Below are 22,329 nucleotides of genomic sequence, written 5' to 3'. Positions count from 1 at the left end.
TGAATAGTAATGGTGATAGTGGGCAACCTTGTTTCACTCCTGATCTTACAGGGAAAGGTTCTAGTTTATCACTATTACATATGATGTTTACTGAAGGTTTTAAATATATGCTCCTTATTATTTTAAGGAATAGTACATTTATTCCTATATTCTCAAGTGATTTTAGTAGGAATGGATGTTGGATTTTGTCAAATGCTTTATCTGCATCTATTGAGATGATCATATGGTTCTTATTAATTTGATTATTAATATGGTCAATTATACTAATAGTTTTCCTAATATTAAACCAGCCCTGCATTCCTGGTATAAAACCCACTTGGTCATAGTGTATTATCCTGTGGATGATTTTCTGAAATCTTTTTGCTAATATCTTATTTAAGATTTTAGCATCAATGTTCATTAAGATAATTGGTCTATAGTTTACTTTCTCAGTTTTCAATCTACCTTCTTTAAGTATCAGTACCATGTCTGTGTCATAAAAGGAATTTGGTAGGACTCCTTAAATCCCTATTTTTTCAAATAGTTTACATAGCATTGGAGTTAGTTGTTCTTTAAATGTTTGGTAGAATTCACATGTAAATCCATCTAGTCCTGGGGATTTTTTCTTAGGAAGTTGGTTAATAGCTTGTTTTATTTCTTTTTATGAGATGGGACTATTTAGACTACTTACTTCTTCCTCTGTTAATCTGGGAAAGCTATATTTTTGAAGGTATTCTTCCATTTCATTTAAGTTATCGAATTTATTGGCATAAATTTGAGCAAAGTAACTCCTAACTATTGTTCTAATTTCCTCTTCATTAGTGGTGAGTTCTCTTTTTTCATTTTCAAGACTAAATTTACTTTTTCTCTTTCCTTTTTTTAATCAAGTCTACTAAGGGTTTGTCTATTTTGTTGGTTTTTTCATAGAACCAACTCTTAATTTTATTAATTAATTCAATAGTTTTTTACTTTCAGTTTTATTTATCTCACCTTTTATTTTTTGAATTTCAAATTTTGTTTTTGTCTGGGGGTTTTTAATTTGTTCCTTTTTCTAGCAATTTGAGTTGTAAGCCCAATTCATTGGCCCTCTCTTTTTCTATTTTATGCAAGTAAGCCTGTAGATATATAAAACTTCTCCTTATTACTGCTTTGGCTGTATCCCACACATTTTGGTATGATGTCTCATTATTGTCATTTTCTTGGGTGAAGTTATTAATTATGTCTATGATTTGCTGTTTTACCCAATCATTCTTTAGTATAAGATTATTTAGTTTCCAATTATTTTTCGGTCTATTTTCCCCTCGCTTTTTATTAAATGTGATTTTGATTGCATTGTGGTTTGAAAAGGATGCATTTACTATTTCTGCCTTACTGGATTTGATTATGAGGTTTTTATACCGTAGTATATGATCAATTTTTGTATAGCTTCCATGAACTGCTGAGAAGAAAGTATACTCCTTTCTGTCTTCATTTAGCTTTCACCAAAGATCTATCATATTCAAATTTTCCAGTATTCTATTTACCTCTTTGACTTCTTTCTTATTTATTTTGTGATTTGATTTATCTAATTCTGAGAGTGCATGATTGAGGTCTCCCACTATTATAGTTTTTCAGTCTATTTCTTCTTGTAGCACTCTTAATTTCTCTTTTAAGAATTTAGATGCTGCACCACTTGGTGCATATATGTTTAATATTGATACTGCTTCATTATTGAGCATCAATATTCATTAAGGAAATTGGTCTGTAATTTTCTTTCTCAGTTTTCGATCTACCTGGTTTAGGTATCAGTACCATGTCTGTGTCATAAAAGGAGTTTGGTAAGACTCCTTCATCCCCTATTTTTTCAAATAGTTTATATAACATTGGGGCTAATTGTTCTTTAAATGTTTGGTAGAATTCACTTGTGAATCCATCTGGTCCTGGGGATTTTTTCCTGGGCAGTTGATTAATAGTTTCTTCTGTTTCTTTTTCTGAAATGGGACTATTTAAGCAATTTATCTCCTCCTCTGTTAATCTAGGAAGCCTATATTTTTTGGAGAAAGTCATCTATTTCACTTAAGTTATCAAATTTATTGGCATAAAGTTGGTCAAAGTAACTCCTTATTATTTCTCTAATTTCCTCTTCATTGGTGGAAAGATCCCCCTTTTCATTTATAAGACTAACAATTTGATTTTCCTCTTTCCTTTTTCTGATCAGATTTATCAAAGGTTTATGTATTTTATTGGCTTTTTCATAAAACCAACTCTTGGTTTTATTTATTAATTCAATAGTTTTTTTTTTTTTTGTTGTTTGTTTTTTTTTTTTTTTTTTTTTACTTTCTATATTATTGATTTCTCCTTTTAATTTTTTTATTTCACGTTTGAATTTTGGTTGGGGGTTTTTAATTTGGTCTTTTTCTAGCTTTTTAATTTGCAGGCCCAATTCGTTAATCTTCTCTTTCTCTATTTTGTTAAAATAAGCCTCTAAATATATAAAATTTCCCCTTATTACCACTTTAGCTGCATCCCACAGATTTTTGTATGATGTCTCATCATTGTCATTATCTTGGGTGAAATGAGTAATTGTTTCTATAATTTGCTGTTTCACCCAGTCATTCCATAAGATGAGATTATTCAGTTTCCAATTACTTTTTGGTCTATTTACCCCTAACTTCTTACTGAATGTAACTTTTATTGTATTGTGATCTGAGAAGAAGGCATGTATTATTTCTGCCTTTCTACATTTAATTTTTAGATCTTTATGTCCTAATATATGGTTTATTTTTGTGTAGGATCCATGAACTGCTGACAAGAAAGTATATTCCTTTCTATTGCCATTCAGTTTTCTCCAAAGGTCTATCATACTTAGTTTTTCTAATGTTCCATTTACTTTTTAAATTTCTTTCTTATTTGTTTTGTGGTTTGATTTGTCTAAATCTGAGAGTGCAAGGTTGAGATCTCCCACTATTATAGTTTTACTGTCTATTTCTTCTTGCAATTCTCTTAACTTTTCCTTTAGAAAGTTAGATGCTATACCACTTGGTGCATATATGTTTAGTATTGATATGGCTTCATTATTTATGCTACCTTTCAGCAGGATATAGTTTCCTTCCTTATCTTTTTTAACTAGATCAACTTCTGCTTTTGCTTGATCTGAGATAAGGATAGCTACCCCTGCTTTTTTGGCTTGACCTGAAGCATAATAGATTCTGCTCCAACCTTTCACCTTTACTCTGTATGTATCTCCCTGCTTTAAGTGTGTTTCCTGTAAACAACATATTGTAGGGTTCTGACTTTTGATCCAGTCTGCTCTTCAATCTCCTGTTTGATGGGAGAGTTCATCCCATTCACATTTACAGTTAAAATTGCTAATTCTGTACTTCCTGCCATCATATTATCCCCAGATTATGCTTTTCCCCTTGACCCCCCTGAACCCCTTCCCTGATATTTAATTTATAGACCCCACTTGTGACGTGCAGCCCTCCTTTTTTTAGTATCCCTTCCCCCTCCTTCCAAGTCCCTTCCCTTATTTCCCTTTTCGTTTTCCCTTTTCTTCTCCCCCCTTTTAATGCGGTGAGAGAGAATTCTCTGAAAAACAAATATGTCAATTACTTACTCTTTGAGCCTCTTCTGATGAGAGTAAGATTCACACAATATTTCTCCCCCTCTCTAAATTCCCTCAGATATGGTGTATTTTCTATGCCTCTACATGGGATGTACTTTCCCTCTTTTTCTCACTCCTTCCCCTTTTTCTGATACTACCCCCTTCCCTTTACTACATCCCCTTTTTTATATAAGTAAAATCAATTTATCCATGTGGACTTTCTATATATCCACAACAGTGATACAGTTCTCAAGTGTTCTGTGTATCTTTTTCTGTTTCTCTTCAGTCTTGTGGATGTAGACCAATTTTTTTTGTTTAAGTCTTGTTTTTTTCTTAGAAACAAATGGAATTCCTCTGTTTCATTGAATGACCATCTTTTTCCATGGAAGAAAGTAATAAACTTACCTGGGTAGTTTATTCTTGGTTGCAATCCTTGATCTTTTGCCTTTTGGAATATCAGGTTCCTGGCCCTTCTATCTTTTAATGTGGAGGCAGCCAGATCTTGAGTGACCCTTATTGTGTCCCCTTAATATTTGAATTGCTTTTTTCTAGCTGTTTACAATATTCTTTCCTTTGTGTGCTAATTCTGCAGCTTAGCCACAATATTACGTGGAATTTTTTTTTTTTTTAGAGTCTTTTTCAGAAAGTGTTTGATGAATTCTTTCCACGCCTATTTTCCCCTCTATTTCTGTTATCTCTGGACAGCTCTCTTTGATGATTTCTTGTAAAATAGAATCTAGGCTCTTTTTTTTATCATAGTTTTCAGGAAATCTAATGATCTTCACATCATCTCTCCTAGATCTATTTTCCAGGCCTATAGATTTTCCAAGTAGGTATTTGACGTTATTCTCCAGCTTTTCTTTTTTTTTTTTTTTTTGACTGATTCTTGGGTTCTCAATGAATCATTCATTTCTATTTTTTTCCGTCCTGATTTTTAAGGAGTTATTTTCTTCATTCACAGTTTTTAGTTCTTTTAGTATATGCCCAATTGAGTTTTTAAATGAATTATTTTGCTCTATTGAATTTTTTTCCATTTTCCTATTTTTTTAAGAGAATTATTTTCTTTTTCCAATTCAGAAATCCTACTTTCTTGAGACTTTTTTTATCTTTTCCAATTCAGAAATCCTACTTTCCTGTGATTTTTTTTTTTACCTTTTCTAATTCCCAAATTTTGTTTCCCTGAATTTCCTGTGAATTCTTTATTTTTTCCAACTCAAATTTGAGAACGTTGTTATTCTCTATCATAGCTTCTCTTTCCTTTCCCCATTTTTCTTCAAACTCTCTTAACTTTTTGTGATGGGGGAAGATATCGTTCCCCTTTAGGCTCTTATCTGCAGACTCTCTGATATTAACTTCCTCGGGGTTGGATACCTGCTCTTTCTCTGTGTAGAAGGAATCCATGGTTCTCTTTAGCTTTTTATTCATATTTAAAAAATCTTTTGGGGTCAGTTCTTTGGGTAAGAAATTATTTATTTATTTCTTTACCAGATTCCTCCCAGACCAGATGGATGCAGTGGCTTCTGTGCCTGAGCTAAGAGAGAGCTCTGGGAGAGAGTTCCCCTCCCCCACCCTGAAAGTGTCTCAGAGGTGATTAGTATGGCTGCGGCTGGGCTGTGAGGCTTGTCCAGTGAAGGACCCAGCTGTGTGTCCTAGAGACTTCCCTGAGGCTTAAGACTGAAAAATAAAAGTGATACAAAGCCCAGCCAATGCGTCCTGTGGGGGGTGGATATAAACAGCTTAAGTGAAAAGCCCCTGCACTCAAACTGGAAGTGTCTGCCCAGAAATCACGGTCCCTATTTCAAAGTTTCCACTTCTCTGGGACTACTGTGGCTGAGTTCCACAGCCTCCAGCCAAGGCAGGCACTATGTGAATTAGATATTGCCTTGGGCTGTGTCCCTGCTTTTCAAGCTCTTAACTACTCCCAGGTGAAACCCTGGACAGCAGATGGAGGCTTCACAGCCATGCTGAGATCTGTTAGGTCACTCCCGGATTGGGGTGGTTCTAGTATCTGGCTTTATATTTTAAAGTGTCTTGATTTCTCTTCTGGACTACTGTTTTATAAGCAGAGAAGAGTTAACAGCCTATGACAGATTCCTCTATCTCAGTGGCTTCTCTGATCCCAGAGTTCTCCGCAGCTCGATTGGCGTAGTGTGCTAGCACCTAACCCTGTCTGGGCTGGCCTTTTTATTTTCCTCCCCTGGGAACCAACCTTTTCTGTTGAAACTCCAGATTCACTTCAGCTGGTAAGTCATGCTTCCAATCCTTGTGGTTTCTATCAGTCCAGTGTTATTTTTGAGGCTGATTTAACTAATTGGTATTGAGGGAAGAAGGGAGCTCACAAAATCGCATGTATCTTCTCTGCCATCTTGGCTCTGCCTCCCCCCCCCCCCCTCCTGAGTTTTCTTCAAAGTGCCAAGGCAATATCCAAAACAGGAGCAAACGAAATTTAAGTTTAGTATGTCTGCATAATTCTGTGAAACAAGAAAAAATACATTAAAAACCCTAGAGGGGGTAATCAGAGATTTCAAATTTCCATGAAATACATGGAATGGCATAAAGGAAGAATGAAAATGTAGTACTATGTTAAAGATAGTACTGAAGTGAATTACAAGGGAATGTGTGTTAAATATAGAATCAGGTATCTAAGTGACCATTGATATATTAGAGAGAAAGGACTAAGCAATAATAGACATATGAGTTGCTGGTGCTCATTGTTATCATTTGCCCGATAATATACTTGGTATTTTATGGTTGAAAACTATAAAAAGATTTACAATTAATTTGTTTTCTTACAGCGTATAACAAAGTAAAAAAAAATACCTTATTTATGAATATTCTTTATTTGCTCTTAACTTACTGGTTGTAAATAATGCCACTATCAACTTTAATATGTTAATATATTGTTATTTTTTTCATTTTGGGCAATTCTTACAATGGCATAGTTTATTTATACTTGCCCATTTTATGAGATTTTCATTTATAAATATTGGTGCCTTGGGTTCCTTCACATACTTTTGATGTCAATATGTAGAAGTCAAATTAGATCAGCAAATTATTATTTTTTTCCCTACTATGGGCAATATACTTTCTAAGTGATGCCAATGAAGGCAAAACCAAAACAACCAAAACAATAACAACAAGAAAACCAACCAACCAAAGAAATAAAAAATATTCCCTGATCCCAAAGAATTTACTTTCTAATGGAGGAAAATGGTATGCAAACAACTATGTAAAAAGAGACTATAGATAGGATAAAATAGAAATATCAACAGGAGGGGGGAATTAATATTAAATAAGATGAAGAAAAGCTTTCTGAAAAAAATGCAATTTTATCTGGGGCATCAAAGAAGATAAGAGATGAAAAAGGAGTGAGTTTCAGGCATAGAAGATGAAAAATAAGTTGGGAGATTGAGTACCCAGAATACGGAACAGCAAAAGCAGTGTCACTGGGTCTCAGAATATATGTTGGGAGTATGGTATAAAAAAGATGGGGGAAAATAGACGTAATTCCTTCAAAATTACATTGTTGGCAGCACGCATCCCACATTTTTTTCCCCTCTCCATCTGTGTTTATATATTTGTGTCTGTTTCTTTATCTGTCTATCTCTCATAAATCTGTATGAAATCTTTATGATCCATATCAATATAATTTCATTCACAAATTTCTGATTTTTCAGTAGGGCATTAGTAAATTTCTCTAAGTTGTATTCTTTTAAATATGCACCATATATTATTCTAATTTTTTAAATCTTTCTTCTACCATTGTATTATAAGTATTGTATGGTTATTATAAAAAGCTGGTGTCCAAGCTGTATATACATATAATTTGGCCTCTCTTATTCCTTATTCTTGGGTCATAAATTTACAATATATTTTTTCAGTATCCCCACACATGTCTATCTTTGCACTGAAACCACTGATGCAAAAATTGTTATTATTTAAGTTGATATATCTTATTTCTCTTATCAAATTAATAATGTTGTTTGATAATAACAGATGCTCTCAGTGTTCTGCAACACATTTTGCTACATATATAGCTATTATTTTCAATGTTATCTTTTGACAAATATTTACCTGGAATACTTCACAAGACAATCAAATGTCTCATTGAATGCTATTTCAGTTAGCATTTGACATGTATTCTTGAAAAAAAAATGCCTCCATTAAATCTCCAAGACAAAACTCTGAAACATTTTTTTAATGTTTATTTTCAGCCCATAGTTCTTTTCCTTTCAATATCCCTATCCCAGTAATTAATAAGGCAATATCATATCCATTATGCATATGAACTCATGCAAAACATATTTCCACATTAGCCATATCACAAAAAATAAGAAAAATAAAGAGAAAGACAGATATGCTTCAATGTGAGTCCATTAGTTCTCTTTCCAGAGACAAGAACATTTTTTCAATCTGAATCTTTTGGAATTATCCTTTTAACCCTTTCACAATTAGTTTTTGTTATAGTATTGTAATTACTGTATACTTCCTTCTGGTCCTGATCATTTCCCTTCTTGATCATTTCCTATTTATAATACAGATAGCTTATTTGTACATAAGTTTTTTATGTTTTCTTTTTTCGTTTTAATTTAGTTTGTAACCTACTTGAGAGTTGTCTTTGGTATCCCCAATGCTTAGCACAGTGCCTGACACATAACAGCCACTTTTAATAATATGTTTATTGATTGACTGATTTGACTGATCAAAGGGATTCGGCCTTCCAGTAGTATATGCAGGTGTTAATATTAAATGCCATTTAGGGTACTAAGAATTAAATTGTTTAATTAATAATATTAAGATCATGTAATCCTTAATACCTTCTGAACACCTTTATGCAATTCTACTATTGTCATTATGAAAAGAGCAGAGGAATCTCTGGCACCAAAAGCCAATTGTTTTTCCCTTTTTGTTTCCTCCCTTTTTATTACCAAATAATAGCTTCCTGATGATAAACTTCTATGTATTCATCTAGGCTGCTTTTGTTAATAGGACTCAGTGTTTTGATGGAACTCTATTTCAACCCCTTCCAATATGGAAGATTTTGACACTTTTTTTTTTTTAATGCATAGATTTTTCAAATGAGATTTACCATAATGGCAAGAGGTTTCAGGGTAGAATCTTGCCCAATTCTCATGATTATATTATTGTATTAAACAAGTTAAAATTTTAAAGTTGGACTTTCCATTCCAAAAGTATAATCTAATAAGACAATATCCATTTATTCATTTAGAATATCTTTCAAGGAACTTTTGTTTACTGGGTAATCTGAAAACACTTTTAAGATTCCTATCATTTTTAATTCACTTATTTTAAATAGCTTTTATATGTTCCCACAAGTATTCCTTTGAAATTAAGCATTAATAGACATTCAGTTATCTACAACAAAAAGCTTTCAACAGAAGGCCTTTTTTCCTTTTTTTTTCCTTTCTTTTTCTTTTTTTCCCAGACACAGGACTAGTTGTCTCTTGCTATAAGAGATGCTATAGAATTCAGTGTCCAAAATATGCTGGGGCCACTGGTTTCAACATAGTGTTGATTGCCTAAGATTTAAAAAGGTTACTGTACAGATCCTAGAGATGATCTGAAAACTTGCAGGCAATTATCTTGATTATGATCAGTGTAGCCATAAATAACATGTGTGTATATATCTTCTGATTATAAATGACCCACATAAAACTGATTAAAAATTCAGCTTCAGCATAAGAAAATATTTTATATCAGACCATTATTTTCTCTTCCCTTGTTACACTTGCTTTAGGACTTGAGATCATAGAGAAAATTAAGACAGATCCCTTAGAGTTTCATAAAACTCGTACATAGTCAAGTGGAAGGTGCGGGTAGAGGAAATAGTATAAAATATTGAAGTATTTTTCTCTACCTGTTCATAAAAGTTTGATTCCAGAGATAACTTTCTTATAAAAGTTGTTATGTCAATCCTTCAAAGGATTTTCATCTCTCATTAACTAGCCTCTGTGGAATTTGGCCCTGATTGTTTTTTAAGATGAATAATGACCTTATTTTGTCACCTCAGAAAGTTTAGACTTTTAACATCTCATCAAACAGTCCAACATATTGCTTAGTATAAAGATAGGTTTCATTATCTTTCTGTTTGATCTCTAAATCCATAAGAAGCTTAGATTAACTTCCTCCTTCTAGCCAACATTAAATGATATATCTCAATTCTCCTACTGTAGCTCTTTTGAATGACACTGTAAATCATGTATATATGTTCACAATATTGCCATTATTAATAGAAATATTACTTATTGACATTTATGAACCTGAAATTCAGTAAGCCATAGAATGTTATTAAAGCAGCTATGGAAATCATTGTACATTCAATGTCTGAAAGAATAAGTTTGAAGTTTAAGAAAAACAGGCATTGCTGTTGAAAATAGTGTCTGTAATCTCCTTTATGAAAGAAAATTGTTGAAGCAGCATATCTACATAAATAAATTCAACAGATTAATTATGTCACTTCAAATATGAAAATATTATTACAATAAAACTTTTGAGGAAAAGTTATATGAAATGTTATATACATCAACATCTGTTTTTTTTTTTTTTTAAGATGCATTGTGCAGTAGCATCTTTGATTCTATTGGAAATTAAAAAGTGTCTGGTAGAGTACCCTTGGGATCTGTATTTTTATCTCTATTGTTTAATACACATATCAATGATTTGGATAGAATTGTGGAGGGTCTGCTTCTGATTTGTATCAATGACAAGATTTGACAGGACATTTTATATGCAGAAAGATAGAATGTGGAAATATTTCCACAAGCTAAGGATTTGAGCCGCATTTAAAAACATAAAATACAACAGAGACAATTATCAGGTTTTCACATGAATCAAAAAATTCAGCTTTCATTATATAAAGTACCTTTTGTATCATTTGATTTGAGAGGAACTCTATAAATTAGTTTCAATACTACTATTATTTTAATTATAAACATATGAACTAGCCATAAGCCCTGAATATTCTTCCAGCTATATAGATAATTATTTAATGTCCTAAGGATCATTTTCTAATCTTATCTACTGAGTATATTTTGATAAATTGACTTTTAGGTTTTTTATGCATTTTAAAGTTACTTTGAGTTTGATTTTCCTTCCCATCATTCCTTCCTAGATTTCATTATTGCTATATAGAAATACACTAATATGATTGGAAAATATGGATTAAAGACTTTGGAAATGCTACAAAATAATTGGAGATTGAGGATTTCAAATTGTTTCCTATTAGATATAATAGATCGCTAATATTCTGTTATGAATTCCAAAAGGGGCCCCAAAGATCCAGAAACCTGAGCCTCAAATATCCAGTTGGAGGTAACCATAGGAGTTGAACTGACCTGAGTGAGACAAAGGAGGGATGATCTCTTTAACCAAGAGTACAACCAAGGTTGGCTCTAGACTCTTATACTCTTACTCTTCATCCAGAAATATCACTGAACCCTGGAATTAAGTATCCTCTTCTTCTCATCTCCCTCTTTGGGGATGAATTCTCTAAAAACTTCCTTTAAAAAGATGCTCTCCAACTCATCCATGCCTTATTCCTCTCCAAGTTGCACATGTCTCTCTCTATTGTTTTTGTACTTGGTACCTTTTCCTTCCCACTATTATCTCTTTTCAGTTTTCTTTTATGTGTAGACCTCTACAATGTAATATAACCTTCTTGAATACAGATATTGTTCTTATTTCTATTTTATTTTTGTATTTGTAATACTTATCATACCTCGTGGCACATAGTAAATATTTAATAAAAGTTTGCTAACTGAGATATGAGTAAATCAATGGGAAAATATCAATAATTGCTTTTAACCTACCTCCATGACAACTTAAGCAGAGAACAAAAAGGGGAAAAATTATATATATATACATATATATGTATGTATATATATATATATATATATATATATATATATATATATATATATATATATATATATATATATATATATATATATATATATATGCTTTTTTTTAACGTGGACTAGGTCCTGAAGAACTATAATAAAAGAAAAAGAAATTTTAAAAAATGACTCAGGAAAAGGATTCAAGAAGCTATGTCAACATTAAAAAAAAACACACAATTCCTTTTATCAAACCATAATCTATTGTCTCTTTACCTCTTCCTTTGCCTTTCTTTAAAGAATACTCCTCATTAACTGAACTATGACATTCAATCCCTTGTTCCTTCAGTTTTCTTTGTGGCCATCTTCCCTACACTAGCCACCCTCTTCTCCCCATATGGCCTTTCTCTTTTGAATTCCTAGTTCTCAATCATATTGCTAATTAGTCAGCCAAGCCTAAGCCTTCTATCAGCCTACTCTTCAAGCCTATACATATACTGCTGAATGAAGGTGGAGAAAATCATACAATCAATCCAAAGGGATCCACTACAAATTCATGTGTCATATATAGCCTAAGAGGGACTCTTGATGCTGCTTGGTAATACTGTTATACCTCCCTTATCAACTTACTATTTTACTCTCCACAGGGGCTCTTTCAATACTTTCCAATATTTTCCATCTCTGCTTAAATCTTTCATGACTTCTCCATTTACATACTTTCTCAGTTCAAAACATTGCCTCATATTTTACAGGAAAAAAATGAAGTCATTCAATATAAACTCTCTTTGTTCTCTCCTCTTGCTCATCTTCGATAACTCAAGTGACTTTTGCCACTTATTCTTCCTTCACCTCTATTTCATATAAAGATGTGCCCTTACTTTCATCCCTTATCTAACTTTAGCCCTTTATTAATTCAAGTGATACCATTATATTTGGGTTCCTCTAACAGATTTCTTCTTTTGTTATTCCCACTTTCTAATTTATTTTCAGTCTCTTCCTTTCTATTAGCCTCTCTTTTCTCTGAAAAAAAAAAACAAAAACAAAAACAAAAACAAAACAACAACAACAACAACAACACCCACATCCTTCAATTTGTATTTTCATCTCCTCTATCATCCTAGTTATCTTTTGAAATTTGTAACTTGAAAAAGCCATCTACAATAGGTTCCTCCACTCTCTTTTCACTATCTTCTTAATTCCACAAAATTTGGTCTCAGCTTATCATTCTACCCAAATTCTGTCCCAAAGTTATTAATGATCTCTTAGTAGCCAAATGCAATGGTCACTTCTTAATCTTCATTCTTCTTAAACTCTCTGAAACTTTTGACAATGTTGAACACTCTCTGTTCTTTGATACTTTCTTTTATCTAGGTTTTCAAGAGACTACTCTATTCTAATTTTCCCCTATCTATCTGATGCATGTTTTTTGCTTCCATTGCTGTATTATCATCCCAGTTATGCCCTTTAATTGTGTGTCCCTTTTTTTTCTAGTTTGGGTCCTTTTCTCTTTTCTTTCTATACCACTTGGTGATTTTATCAAGTTTTATGGATTAAATTACAATCTGATGGTGATGATTCTTGAACCCATCTTTCCTGTCTCAATCTGTCTCCTAATTTTAAATCTTTAATTTCCAAATGCCTTTCAGTCATCTCGAGGTGGATGCCTAGGAAACAACTCTAACACAATATACCCAAAAGAGAAATCATTGTCTTCTACCCTATAAACCTTCCCTACCTTTTACCTTTATTTCTGTAGAAAGCATTAGCACCCTCTCAGTTTCATTCTATATGCCTCATTATCTCTCATTCTCCTTATCCACTCTGTTGCAAGGCCTGCCAGTTTTACCTGTGTAGCATCTCCTGAACATTCTCATCTTCTCTCAATAGACCTACTGCTGTCAGCCTAATGTAGACTCTCATCTTCTCATGCTTTGATTACTGACATAGCCAGCTAGTGAGTCTTTCTGCCTCTATTTTCTCCCCATTCATATAGTCACTAAAGTGATTTTCCTAAAATCCAAGACTGTTCATATCACTCCTTTATTCAGTAATCTTTAGCAGTTTCCTATTGCCTCTAGGAACAGATAAAAAAATGTTATTTGGCATTCAAAGCTCTTCAAAACTTCATCTTCTTCTATTTTTACTATTTTTTTGTACTTTGTTCCTTGAAATATTCTCTTCAATCCAATTACACAAACAAGACACTCCATGTTTTTCTGTTCCAGGAATTTTCTCTGACTGCCCCTCTTGCCTGGAATACTCTTCCTGCTCTGCTCTGACTGCTAACCTCATGGGCTTCCATTAAGTCCTAATTAAAATAGCACATTCTATAAAAAAGTCTTCCCTAACATCTCAATTTCAATGTTTTCTCTTTCATTTATTTCCCATTTATCTTATAGCTTGCTTTATGCTTATTTGTTGTGTCCCCCATTAGATTATAAATTATTTGAGAGCAGGGACTCTTTTGCTTCTTTTTGTATTCTTAAGAATTTACCACAATACCTGGAACTGAGTAGGAACTTGAAAATGTATTGAATTGAATTGAATAATAGAGAAAGAGGCAAAAAAATATATGTTTATCCTGAAAACTAGAACAGAAGTAATAGGAATCACCAAGTACATGATATACTAAAAATATTAGAATACAAAATCAAAAAGCTGAACAAATAGAAAATAAATAAAAACAAATAATAATTGAAAAGAAGGTTAAAGTGAAGTGGTTTATGAATCACTGGATTCTATATATGCCCCTTAAAAGAAAGACCTTTCCAACTTTTCTGTTTGTATCTCTAATGTCTAACAATATATTGTATAGAATAAGTTCTTAATAAAGCTTCATCTATTCCCTGAAAACATAATAACAATAACAACAATAATAATAATAATCAAAAATTAAAATTGCCACTATATATTAGAATTAGGATAAAAGACAAAATGAATTAAAAAATAAGGTCCAAAAAAGGATCTTTAAATGCTAAAGTGCTGGGAAAAAATATTATTCAAAATCTGAACCTAATATAGTGATGGAAATACACACGCATTTATATTATATACATATATATGTATATATATATATACATATATATATGTGAAATACATCTATAGAATATTGTTTGAGCAGAAAGAAGTGATATCAGGAAGATTGTTTCTGATACCTATGAAAATGATTTACTACAGAAAGCAGAAAAGAATTTACTAGGGAAAGGTACTAGGGAGAACAGTTAGGGAGCTATTACATTAGGTAAGTAAAAATATAATAATGTCTTACATAAGGACAAAGTACTGAATACAAAAAATAGGATACTATGGAAGAGATTATGGAAGTAGAATTTAATATGGATTTATTAAATTATGCAGTTGAAGGACAGAAAATAAAGATAATTGAGATATTTTTGAGTCTTATGAAGAAAGCAATGGCATCCATAGAAATGGAGTCTTCAGAGAGAATACTTGATTTGGAGGGAATAGAACAAATTTCATTTTGCATACGAACTGAAATTAGTTGAACAGAAGAACCAGATGGAGATTGCTAGAAGACAGTGAGAAGTATATATCTGTAGCTCAGGAGAAAGAATGATGTTCAATTCAAGACTTATCTGGGAGGAATTAAAACCTGAGGCCAATTTATGTAACAGGGAGGATATATTTTCATGCAGCCATGGAAGAGAACACAGGGCTTTGATATATTTCCTTTTCATTCAGAAAGAAACTAATTCACTTTGACATCCTGAACATTTTCTAATCTCACTCATTTTCTTTTCACAGATTCATTTATTTTATTTTTTTCTCAAAAAAATACTTCCTATATGGACAAAAACTGTTGTGATTTGAAGTTAAATTTGAGTACAGAACACAGATATGCTTCTGCACTTTACCTCCTGATTTTATACTTAAACAGCTTTAAAAAAATGACAGACTAGAACCTCCTTCTTGATACATGGGTATTTTGAATGAGACAACTAATGCCAAATAGTTCCACTGTACTTCTCCCCAGCTGAAGTAAAGTGGCAGCTTGGCATAAATTCAGACAGGGTTAATGATAGTGAAGCTTGTGGGCTGACACATGTGGGCAGTCTTTAAATGGTACTTTGAAAGGTTGGCTGCTGAAATGGGTAGGCAAAATGATTCATTTGCTAAAAAAGAAAAAAAAAAAGATTATAATTACAAAAAGAAAACAGCCTTTAGAACACAGATTCTACTTTAATTGGCAAATCCCAGGCTTTCAGACTCAGAACCCTATCCTCTAGAGTAGATTTAATATTTAGAATTTAGCTTTTATTTTATTTTATTTATTTATTTGTTTGTTTATTATGTAAAGTTGGATAATTAAATTGACCAGCAAAGATGTTGTTGTTTTATACCTTCATGTATTCTATGGTCATTTATTTTGACCTTTTGTGTGACCTTGTTATTAATGAAGCTATAACAGGCAATACCTACAAACAAAGCAAGAAGGTGATTTGCTTAAATTGATGTGTATTTTACTGTTCTTTTTAAACTTACACACCATGATGTTTACATTGTTTCCCTAATATAGTTTAAAAAGTAATTGGACAGTTCTAACTACATGAAATTGGTTTTACACGTGTAACAATACAGGGTACAGAAGCCAAGAATGTTTTAATCAAGCATAGGTAGACTTCATTCACTTGCTAATAATGAGTCTTTGTTCCATTCTGGCATTATAGGGAGACAGTTCCCATAAATATTCAGGATATAAAAACTAAAAGTCATTGTGGGAAATAATCTATATGATTCCATTCTTGTAACAAGTTTAAACTAGTCTTAAGAGGTGGGGTAGAGGACATGTTTTCATTTAGAAAGCCTTAAGATATTATTTACTACATTTAGGCCTTCAGGGCCTTTCTTGAAGCAGATCAGTTTTAATTACATTTCGTTACTATTTATTAGATGACAACCCTCTTTTAAAAAGAGGACACTATCCTTGTTCACCTGAATTTTACAGTGATATTTGTAAGAAAATAATCTTTTTCAAGACAACATATAAATAGTAGTCCCTTGCCCAGGTCCCACATCTTTTTACCACCCAGTTTTTCATAAAAAGTTTGAAAAGCCAAATTGCTAGTTGTAGTGATTTAAATATATAATGAAGGGGGGGAAGATGGCAGAGTAGATCAGAAAATTTAAAGGTCTTCAGATTTCCTTCACAAACAGAAAAAAAATGTGTCTCAGAGTAGACTGGGAAAACATAAAGAAGACTAGATAGAACAGGAGTGTTTTTTTTTTTTGTTTTTTTTTTTTGATACAACCCAAGAAGATCCAAAGAAAGATTGGGGATTAACCCACATGAATCACAAACACCTTCTGACTAGCTCCCTACAAACACTAAGTGGGGTGTCCTGGGGCTAGTTGGGTGTTGCTGGGGACTCAGTCAGAACCAGAGTAACTTTTACATTTGCGGCTGCATGTGAAGTTGGGGGGAGTCTGAGTCTAGGAAAACTGGCTGAATACCAGACATAGCTGTGCTGCTGAGACCAACTGTTTGCACATCTGGAGAGTACAGAAGCAGTGGGGCAGGGATTGCTGCTGACAGGGCACTTTTAGGAGAGGGGAGCTTTTGGTTTGAGGTTCCAGATCACAGTGGAGAGTTGAATAAAAGCTAGAGATGCTATCCCTCCATCCCATCGTAAGGGGTACTTACACTAATACTTTTCATGAAAAAAAAAAAAAAAGAATTGGCAAAGAAGAGAGAACCTAACCATAGAAGGTTACTATGGGAAGAGGGAACACTGGTTCATTTTCAGAGGAGGATACTGAAATTTTTAAAAGAGCCTCTTTTATCTCAAAGCTTAATGTTAAATGACTTTTTGCCCAGAGATAATTTATAGAACTCAAAAAAGAATTTAAAAACCAAATGAGAAACATTGGAAAAACTAAAATCATCATCATCATCATCATCATCATCATCATCATCATCATCATCATCATCATCCAACCTACAGAAACAAGATCATAAAAAAGTTAACCAATTAGAAAAGGAGATACCGAATCTCAAAGATGAAAATAACCCTGGAAGTTAAAAATTGGGCCAGGAGAAGCCAATGAACCTATGAGAGGCCAAGAAATACAAAACATAATATAAGGAATGAAAAAAAATAGAACAAAACGTGAAACATTTTATAAAAAAAACAATAGATATAGAGAACAGATCAATAAAATATAAGAATTATTGGACTATCTGAAAGCTGTGATAAAACAAAAGAACCTTAACATAACATTTCAAGGAATAAACCAAGAAAATTGTTCTAGAGTGATAGGAAAGTAGAAAAAGGAAAAAAAAATCACTGATTGCCACCTCAAAGATATTCTTTGTGGAAAATACATAGGAATATTATTGCCAAATTTCCAGATCCCCAAATAAAAGGGGAATTTTTGCAAGAAACAAGAAAAACATTCAAATATGCTGAAACTATGATTAGAATTGTATAGGTCTTATTAGCAATCACAATAAAATACAGAAGGTCGGGAATCACATATACAAGCCATCAAAAGATCTATGCTTGTGGCCAGAAATATCATATCCAGCAAAATTATCCGCAAAATTGAATGAGAAAAAAAAAAAAAAACCTGAACATTCATTCAATTTGCAGGTTTTTAGGACTTTATATCAACCAAATCTGAATTCAATAGAAAAATTAACATATAAAAGCCAAGAAGGATTTCAAAGAAATTGAAATGTATATCATATTTAAGATTGATAGCAGTTTGGTAGGTCAAAAGAAAGATTTGGGCAGAATTAAGGTAAAAATGGTAATTTTATATAAATGAGGTATGGAGAAAGAATAAACACAAAGGAATTAGAGGAAGGAGGAGGACTGATAATTTTACCCATACCAGGAATGGATTAAATAGACAATAATACATATAGCACCTTCCAAAATCTATAAATAAATAAGGGGGAAGGATGGGCAGATGAGAAAGCAAAGGGTGAGGGAAGAAGACAAGAAAGGATCCATGGGTGGGAGGAAGTTAAATAATAGCAAGGCATGTTAAGGAACAGAATTAAAGCAAAAAGTTAGCAGAGAAAGATTCTGTGTGACTCTTATCCTTTTTTTCCCCCAATGATACTCAGTAAAAGACTAATCTCTAGAGGTCTTATTTTATGGATACCAGTTGAGAACTTTGTTCTTATCACAAGTTGACTTCCTTTTCTCATCCTATGTTTTTAAGGATATGACTTAGATTCCCTTTTCTCTCCACCCTCATCCCCCAAAGGAAAAAAAAAAAAAAAAAGAAAACTGAGATTGGTGGTTATTTTTTACAGTATGTACATATGTATATATTTGTATGTATGTGTGTATGCATGTGTGTATGTATGTATATATTTTTGCTCCAATCACTACTAACGAAAAAAGAAAAAAAAAAACTCAAAAATTCTGTGCTTCACTTCTAATTGTCAAACATTAGGAAAAACGTGAATGGCACTGGAGTATCTAGAGGGACACATATAGCATTAATTTGTCATTAGTGAAGCTGACCAACTATTGTCAAAATCAATTTGGAATTACAAGAAAAAGTCATCAAACTGTTCATATTCTTTGGCCCAATGATTCCATAGCTGACTATGTACCTTTTATATCTTGAATACACATAAACATATTTATTTACCTTATTAGAATGTTAGTTCTTTTAGGGAAGAGAATATAATTTAAATTTTTCTTTGTATTCCAGTGTTTAACTCAGTATCTGGCACAGAGTAAATTTCTTAAGACATGTTTAATGATTAGTAGAAAGAAATTATTATGGTAACAATTACAAAAACAAAAACAAAACAAAACAAAAAACCTTGGGTGTCCCATAAGATTTTGCTTTTTGTCCTTTTCTCTTTTCCTTGTTATTTTAATTTTAAATCTTTTCATTAAGCCTAGCTCTCTCAAATGATGTTTATTCTTGCAACTCCAACTGCCTATTGAATATCTCCAACTTGGATGTCTTGTAAACAACTTAAACTCAATATGTCTAAAACTGAATTAATCCTCTACCCCAAAACACTACCTTTTAAAGTTCCTATTACATTAGAGAGTAGTATCATTTTCCATTCACCAGACTCACTATTACATTTAATCTTCAACTCCTCACCCTCTCTCAATTCACATTTATGGCTATGGTGATAAATTTCTAGCCACTGGCTCTATGGGGGAAAAGCTGCATAATGCACTTGTAATTTTAATGTGCACTAGGTTGAGGTATATATATATATTTTTTTTCCTCTTTTATCTCTCAAAAAAAAGGATAATATAGAACTTGAAGGAAGCCAAGACATCAAGATAAAAATGTAGAACATTCCAAGCAAGGAGCATAGCCAATAGAAATGTCCAGAGTTGGGAAATACAATGTTATGTTGGAGGAATGCAATAAGACTAGAGATTGGATCACAAAGTATATGGGTGGGTATGGAATTGCATGTTATAAGTAGCAAGAAGTTAGGAAGAAGACCTAAGTTATGAAGGGTTTAAATACTAAATAGGATTTTGCATTTTATCCTGGATATGATGGGGATCCTTTTGATTTGATAGAATGAAGAAGTTATATGGTTTGACCTTCACTTCAAGAAAATCTCTAATAGTTGAATGGAAGATATACTAGAGTAAGGAGAGACTTGTGCAAGACAATTAACTATCAAAGTAGTGAGATAGTCTCTGTATGAAATATTGAGAATCTATCAGGATGGTGGCAATGTCAAAGGAAGAAAGGGGGACATTTGTGAGAGAAAATACTAAGGTAATATTGATAGATTTAGGAAAAAATATTGTATATGGATTTGAGAGTTGAGAGACTGAGTTGAAACTTAATTTTCAAGTCTGAGTGATGCTGGAAGCAGGCATAAGGAAGTATGAAAAAGAAGGATTTGGAAGAAAATATGAATTTCTTTTCAGACATGTTTAACATGTCTACAGGACAGTTGGATTAAGCTAATAAAAAATATGAGGGAAAGTTTTCCTCTAAGAGATTGGAGGTAGGAAATTAAAGGAGGAATGAAAAAGATTGGAAGAGTTAGGGTAGGGAATTGAATAGTGAGTTATTTTAGTGAGTACACATTTCACAGCCATTTTTGCCAAATCTTTACTTTTTCTTTTTTTTCCCCTACCTCAAATCTCTGACATTTAACTCCTTCTACCTGGTCCAAGCTTTTATCATCTCTCAATTGGACTATCTTCCCAATTGGCCTTTGTGACTTGTCTTTCCATTTTCCAATTAATTCTCCACATAAATGCCATTTTTTTTCCTTGTAATAGCTTTTTATTTTTCAAAATACAGGTAGTTTTCAACATTCATCCTGCAAAACCTTCCATTCCAATTTTTTTCCCCTCTCTCTTCATTCCCACTTTCCCTAGGCAGCAGGTAATCCAATATAGGTTAGACAGATGCAATTCTTCTAAACATATTTGCTGCACAACAAAAATCAGATCACAATAGAAAAAAATGAGAAAAACAAAACAAAATAAAACAAAGAAGCAAACAACAACAACAACAAAGGTGAAAATACTCTGTTTTGCTTCACATTCAGCCTCCGTAGTCCTCTCTCTGCATGCAGATGGTCTGTCCATCTCAAGTTTATTGGGATTGCACTGAATCATATTGCTGAAATGATCCAAGTCCACTTTAAAAAGTGAGAAAGTAATTATTTGAGATCAAGTTATCACTTATGAAGACAGAAAGACGAATGAAAGAAGGGAATGTGCCAACTTTGCTTTCTTTTCAAAATGAAGGAGAAATTAGGAAATGGTAGGGAAGTGATATTAAATTAGATGATTCATTTTTACCAAAAATTAACTACTATTCTCAATCCAACATGATTTGTTAATTTTCTGAATCAATTTTCTTAGCTTTGGGTCTATAAAGTTGTGTGTTTCTGATCTTGTTTGTTTGCATGTTTGTTGGAAGAGGCAAGTGTTTTAATATTTTATAAATGAATTACCACAAAATTGTTTTCCTTTGTATTCATATTTATCATATGTATTTAAACATATTATTTTGATAATAAGTTTTATCTGTACCAAATATATCCCAATGAAACTACAATACAAGGAACCCTTGGTCTGAGCTGATTTAGTTGACTGGGGAAATTTGGGGACAGATTGAGAATAATCATCAAACTAAAAGAACATTTGAAAATCAAACTTTGTAACTTGAGGAGTAACATGCTTTCTTATGTATTACATATGATCCTCCAGGCACATTCTTTTTAAGATAAACTGGCCTTCTTGTTATTATTCATAAATACTATTTTGCTTATATCCCTCTTCTTTTCTTCATTTGTATCCTTTCTTTCCCTTTACTTAACTTTGCTTTTTAGAATCCAAGGTAATGAGATTAGTTTTAATCTTTTCCCCTCCCCATTGCCAGTGTCTTCTCTTGTTTATATTGCAACTATTTTGTATTCAACATTTTATCTTTATGTTGTTTTTTCCAATAGATGGGTTAAATACCCATTGTTTATAGCAGTGTTGAGTAATATACAACAGGCATTTTAAAAGGGTTATTTAATCAATAAATACCTATTAATTTATATAAAATGTTAATGTATATATTATAAAAATGTTAATATTTTCATAGTTTCTAATCTTAATTTTATTTAAATGGTGGTTTAATATTAGGAAAACTATTAATATAATTGACCATATTAATAACCAAATTAATCATCTCAATAGATGCAGAAAAAGCATTTGATAAAATCCAACATCCATTCCTACTAAAAATGCTTGAGAGTATAGGAATAAATGTACTATTCCTTAAAATAATAAGGAGCATATATTTAAAACCTTCAGTAAACATCATATGTAATGGCGATAAACTAGAACCTTTCCCTGTAAGATCAGGAGTGAAACAAGGTTGCCCACTATCACCATTACTATTCAATATAGTACTAGAAACTCTAGCCTCGGCAAT

This window comes from Sminthopsis crassicaudata, chromosome 3, assembly GCF_048593235.1.
Source record: "Sminthopsis crassicaudata isolate SCR6 chromosome 3, ASM4859323v1, whole genome shotgun sequence".
In the NCBI taxonomy this organism is placed as follows: domain Eukaryota; kingdom Metazoa; phylum Chordata; class Mammalia; order Dasyuromorphia; family Dasyuridae; genus Sminthopsis; species Sminthopsis crassicaudata.
Note: the sequence above shows the minus strand (reverse complement) of the source record.